Genomic DNA, 10,352 nt, shown 5'->3' on the forward strand with positions numbered 1-10,352 from the left:
TTGTCATTCGGTTTAACATTCCTGCATGCAGCTGGAGGACTGAATTCATTTGTCACATTCCCTCCATCGCTCCTCTCTCCTCTCCCCTCTCCCCTCTGCTATCCCTAACATGAAACTAATTACAGGTTATTAGTAATCATACCTAAGAGTTATAGGCTGTAACTATCTGCAGCTTGGCCCGGAAATTGAGTTAGGGAGATAATGAATGACAACTGATCCACTGGACTTTTCACAATCAGTACTAGGAAGTTGCTGTGTGTAGTTAACTAATTTTACACTGCCTGTTCAAGTTGGAAATTTTGCGGCGTTACTTCGTTGTGCTGTTATCTATTTAAGGGACAATCGTGGAATGGATGGACAGAGTTTTCTCACCTTTAAGGGTGCTTTCACACCTGCCCTGTTTGGTTCGGTTCAACAGACCTCAAGTTTGTTTGCCCCCTAAGTGTGGTTCGTTTGGGCAGGTGTGAACACAGCAATCGCACTCAGGTGCACACCAAAACAACCAGACTGAGACCTTCCTGAAGAAACAAGAACAAACAAAATCTGGTGCGGTTCAATTGTGGTGAGAACGTGTTCCGACCTGGATCAGAACCAACTGCAGTCACATGACACATTGTTTGGGTTAAACATGAGCATGTTACAGTCCTGGAGGATTATTAATGTGCACCTCCTCCTGTACTGCCTTAATATGCACATTCAGCACATCCAATGCATCAAAACATTGTTTTCTAGTTGGAGCCGCGCCTCGTTTTCAAACTGTATGGTTTGACTAAAATGAACAATGACAGCAATATAGTCCACGATGAGCAGTGCTAACATCAACCTGCGTAGTTGTCCCTCCATTGTGACATTAGAAAGTGTCACATTTATCTTGCAAGTGTACTCTTCTTAAACGTTTTGTTTACTTCCTGGATTTTTCCCACATGGAAATTCTGACCAATTAAGAGCAGCTTTCTCACTCAAAGCATTTGATCTGGTCCGCTTGTAAATGCTGCCGTGAGAAAACAAACCAACTCTTGGCAACTTTGTAACAGAATTAGTCCGTGATACGGACCAAAGCAAGCAAACTCTCGGTCTGACAGCACCGTAAGTCAGCAGTGGGAGTAGTAACAGTGCCAAATCGACGTCTGAGTACAAGGGACAACCAGCAGGACGGGGCCATGGACAGGATGGCTGTGCCGTTTGAAAGACGTGTTCTATGTGTGACCAGGGGCGTAAATATAGACAGTGCAGGCAGTGCGGTTGCACTGGGGCCTGTGATGTGGGGGGGCCATAGAGAGGATGGGACCTCCAACAATGTGTTGGGTGGAGAATGGGCCCTTATGAGTGACTGCCACCTTGAAAATATGGCTGTGTTCAAAGAAGAACTTTCATTAAACTAAAAACAGTGCCATTTGCTATATATGCCCTTGAAAATGCAAACCCATCTCCATCATGTTTATTTTTTCTTTTTTTGTTAAATAGTCAGTAGCATCTGTAACAAAATAATATGCTTATTCTCTAACTAAAAATCAACAATTAAAATTGTTCAATTAAATAAAAAAATGTCTTATTTTCTTGGGTATTTTTTGTCATACACAGATATGCAGTGATGATTGCTGTGTAATATGTATATTGATGTTATCAGATGTCAAGTCTCTGATCATGTGACGAGACGATATATAGCGTGCACCGGGACCCATCGGAACTACCTTACGCCACTGCGTGTGACCCACCGCTGGGAAATTTAAAAAGCAGCTAGCAGCGAATTAAAGGAAGGAGAACAGCGGCCGGAAATGTCAGCAAAATGTGTAGACGATGAGGTCTGGGAGCTCCGTACCCTCAGAGCAGAGGGATAGGGGATAATAGGGATGGTAAAAGGTTGTTATTGCCTGTTATGCTATGGTTTTTGTTTAGAAAGCACTGCCAATGCTTATGGTGTACTTTTGCTTCTGGGATGCCGGCATGCTGTCTAATGTCACACACAGCTGGTGTTGTTTGGCTCTGTGTAAAAATTCAAAGGTGGTGCACTATAGTCACTATAATCTCTGTTGAGAAAGTTTCTTTTCTCATTGTATAGTTAGGAGAACAACACACAATTAAATGAGGGGGAAGTGAATAGAAATCATGTGAAACAAACTGTGACAATAACCAATTTTCCGACTGCTGATAGAGGGATTGTGTTAACTACGTTTATTATTCAGATCGTCACAATTAGTGCCAAAACTATGCTCGGAAAAAAAGTGTCTTTTACTGTGAAACATCATAAACGTCTTGACAGACAGAACACCGGGTGTCCATTTATAGAGCAGTGTTTCATGGAGCAGTTATTGCCAGGTTTTCTTGTCAGCCTGGAGCTGTGTCGGGGTGGGGGTAAACGCTGGAGCTGATGGACATCTGTCAGCCAGCCAAAGAAGAAACAAACCTGGAGGACTAGCAAAAAAAGAAAAGGAAAGATAGAGAGAGAGGAAAGGAAAATAAACTGTACTCTGATTACTAAGAAGTGAATTTCTGTGGATTAGAGGCCAAAAAAGTATTGGTTTATAAGACAGGCACAGTACAACAATCTATTCAGCCTGTGAGGGTTGTGCCGGGCCATCTCTGACACCCGAGTCCCAGTGAGCCCAGAGGGACTATTTGGAGCCACAACAGGCCTGAGGGAGAGCTCGGCCACAGGTGGCGTCCAGCAGCTGCTATGGGTCTGCATACACAAACACACACAGCCTACTCTAATGCACATTCTCTGAACATACTCCGTCACACACACATGCCATCAAAACTGTACGTATGTAAGTGCATGCCAACATAATTGTGTCAAAGGAAGACTCACAGATAGAACCACAAGTATGCACAAGCATGGCACAACATGCACACACACATATATAGAGCCCGTAAGATAAGGATTCATCCTCACATACTGACAGACACACCCGAACACACACACACACACACACACACACACACACACACACACACACACACACAGATATTCCCTCTACAAACATAATCCACTGCTGTGCCAAATGATGCATGCTGTACACACACACTCTTACACCAGGCTATTGTTTAAAATATTCTACCCGCATCTGGTGTGCACACATGCCAGCACAAAGTCTGCCTGTCGCTCAAAGTCAAAGAGAAAAAATGATTCCCTCATGACACAAGGGTATAAACACGCAAAAACATATGCAAACACCACACATAAGTCAGATCAACCGCAAGAGTCGCACACACATGCACACACACTCGAACATGAAAAAGAGAAGGAAAAAAAAGTACCTCTTAAAAAAAAAAAGTGTACAGTGTGCTCATGTGCACCCCTTCTCACACCCACACAGATTCCTGTAAGTAAACTCCAATGCTGCTGTCCATCTTTCAGCTGTAATGCTAGACACACACCCTGAGGAGGGAAAACCCACAACTTCACAGATTTACTGGCTGGAATCGACTCGATTTCGGGGTTGTGACAGTCTACGCCGCAACAGCCAACACGTCCTTCTATCTGGCTGTTTTAGTTTCGATCAAAACTCGAGGCCACCTATTCAGATTTTTACTCCCCTGTCATTGGTGTGACACCAAAACAGTAAATTTCAACACTGATTTAATTATCCGTAGATACACTTCCAGCTGAGTACAGCACATACAGTGTGTTGCAAATGTGATTATGTTGAAATATGGAGTGGTTGAGTAGTAGTTTGACATTCCCCTTTCCTGAAGTATAAGCAGATTTCCCTGTGTTATGTAAGCCAGAACAACAAACTAATAAATACGGTAAACACTCACTAACTTTCCTAGCGAGACTACCCAGATGAACAATTTATCCTGGATTCCAGAGCAATGAGGCAACAAATTAAAACAGGCATTAGTGGTGAATTTGAGTTCTCTTACGGAGTAACAAGACACATGACTGACAGCAACGTTATGCAAACCCTCCCAAAATTGTCCCTTTCATTGGTCCCGGGATCCAGACTTGTTGCCTTCCAAAAGTGTGACTCAAGGAATGGGAGAGAGCTCGGACTTGGTGGGTGGGATTCAGCTTTAAAACTTTAAAAACTGAACTCCATCACACAAAAACAAGAATCCACATATGAGACAAGAACGATCCAGCTGAAAAGGAGCTTCCAGCCACCTCCTCGTGTTGGCTCATTAGCATCTAAGAGTGTCATGTGTCTTGTCATGGTGCACTAAACAGAATCAGCTCTTGTCTGATGCTCCTGGTTTGCTTGGAGGCCCTTTGTGACCACCACCCTTACCCAGAAAACACAGCTGTGAGTCTGATCAGGCCATATACCTCTTCACCTCTGTCAGAGAATTGCCTGCTTACATGCGATGGCATGCGAGGGCACAAAAGCCGTTTCTTTATAGATTGCTCTGGCGATGTCAAGAGGGGTTAAACAACAGAGCAGGACCCGAGGGGGCTGCCAGCTGGGTTCATATGATCCTCTTCCCAGGTGAGGGGTTGTTTGTGCAGGTTTTTTAGATACAGTGGAGTGGGGGTGAGGTGCATCATTGTGCTTACCTCCCCAATCCCTTGAGCTGACACATTTCATGGCTGCTATAAAGACGAGACACTGCCCTCAATTTCCTATGAAAGAGGCCTTAATAAGAGGGCAACAAAGCATACTCTCCCTCCCAGTTTCTGGGAAAATGTGATTATTATTGGAAGAGCTAAAAGAGTACCTCACCAATTTAGCACTACACTCCCATAACACTGACTGACTAACTCTAAAAAAGAACCTGAATTGATGCAGCAGAGAAATGGATGATTAAAGAACCCTCAACAAAATAAGTTTTGGATTTGGATTGTAAGGGAAATTCAAGCTGATGGACAGGTATGACCTCAGCACCTTGTCCATTACTCTGTGGTTCCTGTGGACATCTGTGTGGACTGACCCTGAAGGCCTTTGCAAGTCTGGATCTGGACTCTTTGTTGCAAATATTTGTGATACGAGACAAAATGGAGTCGTCAATCAGTTAGGAGGATTTTGTGGTCCTCTCACTTTTTGAAAGTAGGAAAAAAGGGTCAGTCCAATCCTGAGAGGGCGTCCAGATCAAGGAGAGTTTTGCTGATAAAGAAGCTGCTGAATTATCTGGACCATTTCCCGGTGACTTTTTCAGGATATCAGTGGTCCAGTTTGCTACACTGCTAACAATACTGGAATAAAGAGGACCATCAGTGTCTATGATCCGATGTATCCTGAACAGCAGCTGGCAGTCTGTCATGTAGCGACACGCAAAAAATCAAACCTGTTCCGAAAATTTTAATGACAGAAAAAAGTTTCGGAGTGGGTGACTGTTACGCCCCACCCTTAGGCGGCCCTATGGGGCGAACAAAAGTCCAACACTAACCCAAAAATACACTCAAATCCATGGGATCTATTAGAATTAAAACAAGCAAACAAGACAACAAAAATCCCAGGCTGAGAGGCAGCAGGACCAGCAGTCCCCACACCAGAGGCCTCTCTCCTCTGCTGCTGGCTCAAGCCTGATTTATGGTCCTGCGTTAAATCAACGACGTCGCTACGTCGTAGGGTACGTGGCTACGCAGAAGGCTCGCCGTAGCCCCCGGCGTAGCCTGACGTGCACCTCCCCAAAAATGTAACTACACGTCGAGGCGACGCAGACCCAGCGCAGACCAAGAGGGCTGTGATTGGTTTGCTTGGTAGCAATGCATTTCCGGTTCCGTATTTCCAGATTGCGCCATCCCCGCCATCTTTAAACATCTTTTGTTGCGATGTAGATGTTGCAGTATTAAGGCCCATTTATGCTCAACGTTCAATACGGATATGGATACGGACGGAGCCTTCTGTCTGTGCTCCGCGTTCATTTCTCTGTGACCGGAAAAGCCGGAAGCTAAACAAAGAATCAACTAGAGACGACGATAACCATTCAGGAAAGGAACGCAGCCTCCTACCGCTCTGGCGGTGAATTGCACCGCGACGAAATGGAGTGACGGAGAAGTTCGAAGGGTTCACGACGGCGTCACGGCAACGACGTAGGTACGTCGTAGGTACGCCGCAGGACCATAAATCAGGCTTCAGGAGCTCTTAAGCACCTCCTCCATGCCAGGTACAACTAATGCAGCACACCTGGGTAGATCTACAATGGAGGGAAAAGGGACAGCAGTAAAGAACACATACAACCATAACAGTGACACAACTCAAGGTCATATTCATTTTTAAATGTGCAACAATTTTGGATGAAAAATATGGATTTGGTGTGCAAAGGCCTTTACTTGGATTTCTTTACTGTTTGTTTTTTTCTTTTCTACACCTCTTGTAAGGATCATCACTACTAACACATCGTCATGTACACAAACTGGGAGATTTGCCTTGAGAAGATATAATTTGATGCACACTGGCTCTGTGTTTCCCTAAAATTAATAGAGCAACCCTTATTGCTTTGCAGTTTAATAACCAATGTGTATGTGTGCCACACTGCTTGGGTGAGCGGCATGTGTGCGTCACAGAACCGCTTGTTTTTTTTCTTTTATTTCTGCACCTGTATTAAAAGGTTAGAGCAGCCACACTGCCCACATGAACAGCGCTGGTGAGGCGCAGCGTGGCTGCTTCTAAGTTGCAGAACATCCACAGAATGAAAGTGAAAATGGTCTTTTGATAATCATATTGACATTATGTCACCTTTCAGTACAGTTTCAATGTCTGTATCTGTCACAGACATTAAAAATATGTCTTTTTAACTCAACTTTTCCTGTTCCTGTTTCAAAATAAAAGCCCTCCAACAACATGTCTGGCAATAGAATCCCCCCATTTGTTAACACAAGGCTTCTTATTGTGAAATATTGTCATGACCATGTTGTTAAGAAAATAACTGGCTTGCACGTCTCCAAGTACCAGCTTTTAATTGTGGGAATACAGTAGTTCTAAAAGCAGGCAGCTTCACAGCAGCCCTGCAGCAGCAGGACTGTCTGTGTGAACACCACACGTGTGCGAGCTGCAGCAGTTCAGCAAAGTAGCCATCACACACTGCTCACACAGGCAGTGTGGCCTTGGTGTTAAACCTGTTTTATATAATGTCTGTGCCTTGTCTTGTTCATTCTTGAACTCAATAAAAACATAGTTTAGAAAATCAATCAATCAATCAATCAATCAATCAATGCAGCAGAATCAGAGATATCTTCTCTCTTTATTCCACACTTTCTTCTTCTTTGCCAAAACCTGTTGCCTACATTACCCACAATGCAACTTAACTGCCAACAGCTTAGTTGGAGATTTAAATCTGTTATGTCGTGGCTAATGTACCCTCAAGCAGTGTTGTAATCAAGACCAGCTAAACCAAAACCAAGTCATGATGAAAAGACCAAAGTGTACTAAGAGTGAGAAAAGAACAAGAGTTTGAAGGGTTGAGACTGAGTCAAAACTAAGACCAGACCAGTGCGAGTCCCACGCTGCATGACACATGTACGATGAAATGCAAAACATGCAAACCAGGCACTCCTCAAATTGATCTGAGAGATCCACATTCCCAGAAAAACAGCCACAGAAAACAAATGAAGATTAATCTTTTTTCACCTCTTTTATAGCCATACTGTAAAAATGTGTGTGTATAATTGTACCATGAGAAACGTCTGGATAAAATAATTTCATGTGTGGGGATTTTCCTTTGTTTTCTATGAGCAGAGAAATACAATAAAAGATACTAAGACTCTAAAATCAATATGTTTATTAAAAAGTTCTTTTTTTTTTGCAAAGACAATTTTTGTTTTGACGGATCTTGAAATAAAATCCAGAGTCCTCTTTGTTTTGGTACAAGACAGAACCAAGTAAAAAATGCTGCTGATTCCAAAACAAGACAGAAATCTTCAAAAAGTGGTCTTGCAACTAGTCTCTAAACCAAAACGATCTTGAATACTACAGCAGAGGCCTCAAGCAGAGACGAGGTGCGGGCTACAGAGGTCTGGTAAGCTAACTTCTTTCTACCTCCACACCCCCAGATTTTTTTTTTTTTTTTCGTTTTCAAACTCGTAGTCTTCGGCTCCAACCAACGCTGACTCACCTCAGACAGTTTATCAGACTCTGTGCAGCCACAAAACGCTTTATTCAACTGTTCTCACATACGTAGGAGTACTACTCATGACCTGGAGACTTTGATGTGTAAAATTAGAGTTCCTCTTTGAGTTAATATGTATGTAGACCATGTAGAAAGAAGTGGGGTGAGCGCTGAGAAAAGTTGGTCTGAACTGCTTGTATAACCTTGACAGTGAAGCAGTAATTTATGAGGTGTCTAGAGAAAGATTAACAACCTTTTTTTCTATTTATCTCTCTCTTTGTTTTGGCTGTGTTGTCCACAGCGAGTTAAGATGATGGATTTAGGGCATGTGAATGTTGTCAGGGATTTTGACTCCACTAGCAAAGAGTAAACAAATGCGCTGCACATTTGGATGGGTAGATTCAGTAATGCTGATGCATGAAAGTAAGGTGGGTGGTTATTTGTCAATACTACAGGCCTTGTCTTGCCCCTGTGTTCAGCCGTTACACTGTATATCTCTCATCACATGACTGCGCTGGAGGCAAAGAGTGGAGCGAGCGTTTCATGGGAGCCTGTTTGAAATGATTGTTGTGCTCCTCCAACGTTTGTATTTGTCTTTCAGGAGGCATGGGGCAGAGGAGGAGGGGGCAACTCTAAAATCTGACAAATTGCTGAAAATTGCCTTCACACAGTCATTCCTGTTTGGACACACTTGGCACATCTGGTTGTGATCTGGCAACAAAAGTGCCGTGGCGGAGGGCTCAGCTCTCAGAGTGGTGCCACATATTATCCCCTCCTCCTCTCTCCTCCTCCTCCTCCTCCTCCTCTCTCCTGGTTTGGTCTGTAAACATACTGATGTTCATCCCTCTTTTTCCCCCTTTTCTCACTCTTTCTCCTTCCCTCTCTCCCTCTGTGGGAGCTGATGGTGTTTGTAGTGATGCTTGGCACTAGTCCCGCCAGAGCATTCCTGAGCTCCTCTCCGACTTTAAGGGCATCAGTGGGTTGTAATTGAGGCGTCTGCAAAGATGAATGCTGCGCTGTGACACTGCAAGCAGCACATATTTTCAAAGGAGAGAGCTGCTCACAATCTGGCAACTTTAAACACAGCCAATAAAAAGATCCCAGAGATAAATTCTCTGTGTTTGGCACGACGCAGCACACACGCCTCTCTCCACACACACACACACACACACACACACACACATGATTAGTAGTTCAAAAGTAGAGCATCCCAATCTGCAAAGATCTCTTTGTCTGCGTGTGACTCTGATCACAGTGTGCGGTGCAGCAGCATCAGTCAACAGCGTCTTATAAATCCTCACCTCATTGTTTTACTGTAGTCTTTACTAATCTGTGTGCTCTGGACAACATCTGCCGGGATGACTGCGTGTTTTCCATGTAAGTGCTGCGCATGTTATAATGTCTTCATGGAAAAACACATGACATGAATAAGAAGTGGAGCAGCTCCACTGACTCAAGCTGGAAAAAAGATGCCAAGCATAGCTTTTGAAAGGTTTCAGACGATATTTGACGTGTTCTTTGTCTCTCGGCGCTAAATATAAGCTCGATTTGAGGTTCGTATGTATATTTTTTTGCAACGTATGTGTCAAATAAACACGCGATGGAAGTAGAGGAGAGGTCATGGGTAAATACTTGCAGCATTGTCAATCCTGCAGCTGTGTAGCTTGGAGAGAAAAACGGAGTGCACAGCTGCAGACTGAGGCCTCAGCTTCTCAAATTGCTTCTGCCTCAGTTTCCTGCCCTCTTCACTGACTAGGCCAAGCCAGGCCCTTATTAGACCCACCCCCACCTTAATAATCCATGATGTCACCTCAACATCACTTTTTTGTTTTTCTTCCCTACTACTATTTTTTTCATCCCTGCTGCTGGTGCACACCCCCATTGTTTGTTAAATATTAACAGGTGTGGGAGGAGAAGCGAATCCTGAGGTTCTTCTGTTCCGTCCGTCCGTCTATCTGTCCATCTACTGCTATCACCACATCTGCTTCAGTTTTGACTTCCCCTGGTTTGTTTGTCCATCTGTATTTGTGTTTCTTCCCCCCCTCCTCTCCTTTTCCTCTGCCCCCCTCCTTCAGTGGAGGGAGGCTGAGGAATGATCAGTCAGGCTTTGATGCCGCTGGCCCCTGCCCTGGCTTTCCACAGCACATGAGCCCAGGCAATTACGAAAGCGCTCCTAGCCGACTGCTATTACTCTGTAATGCTCCTGTCTGGAGCAGGAGGAAGAGGAGGACGAAGAGGAGGAGAAGGAGGAGCAGTGTTTGATTTGATATGGAACCAGGGGATCCATTTTACAATGACGCTCCATGAATTTCGAAATATTCAAAATAAATTCATCCCGGCCTGGAACGCCGTGATTGGCAGCT

This window comes from Epinephelus moara, chromosome 10 (genome assembly GCF_006386435.1).
Source record: "Epinephelus moara isolate mb chromosome 10, YSFRI_EMoa_1.0, whole genome shotgun sequence".
Lineage (NCBI taxonomy): Eukaryota > Metazoa > Chordata > Actinopteri > Perciformes > Serranidae > Epinephelus > Epinephelus moara.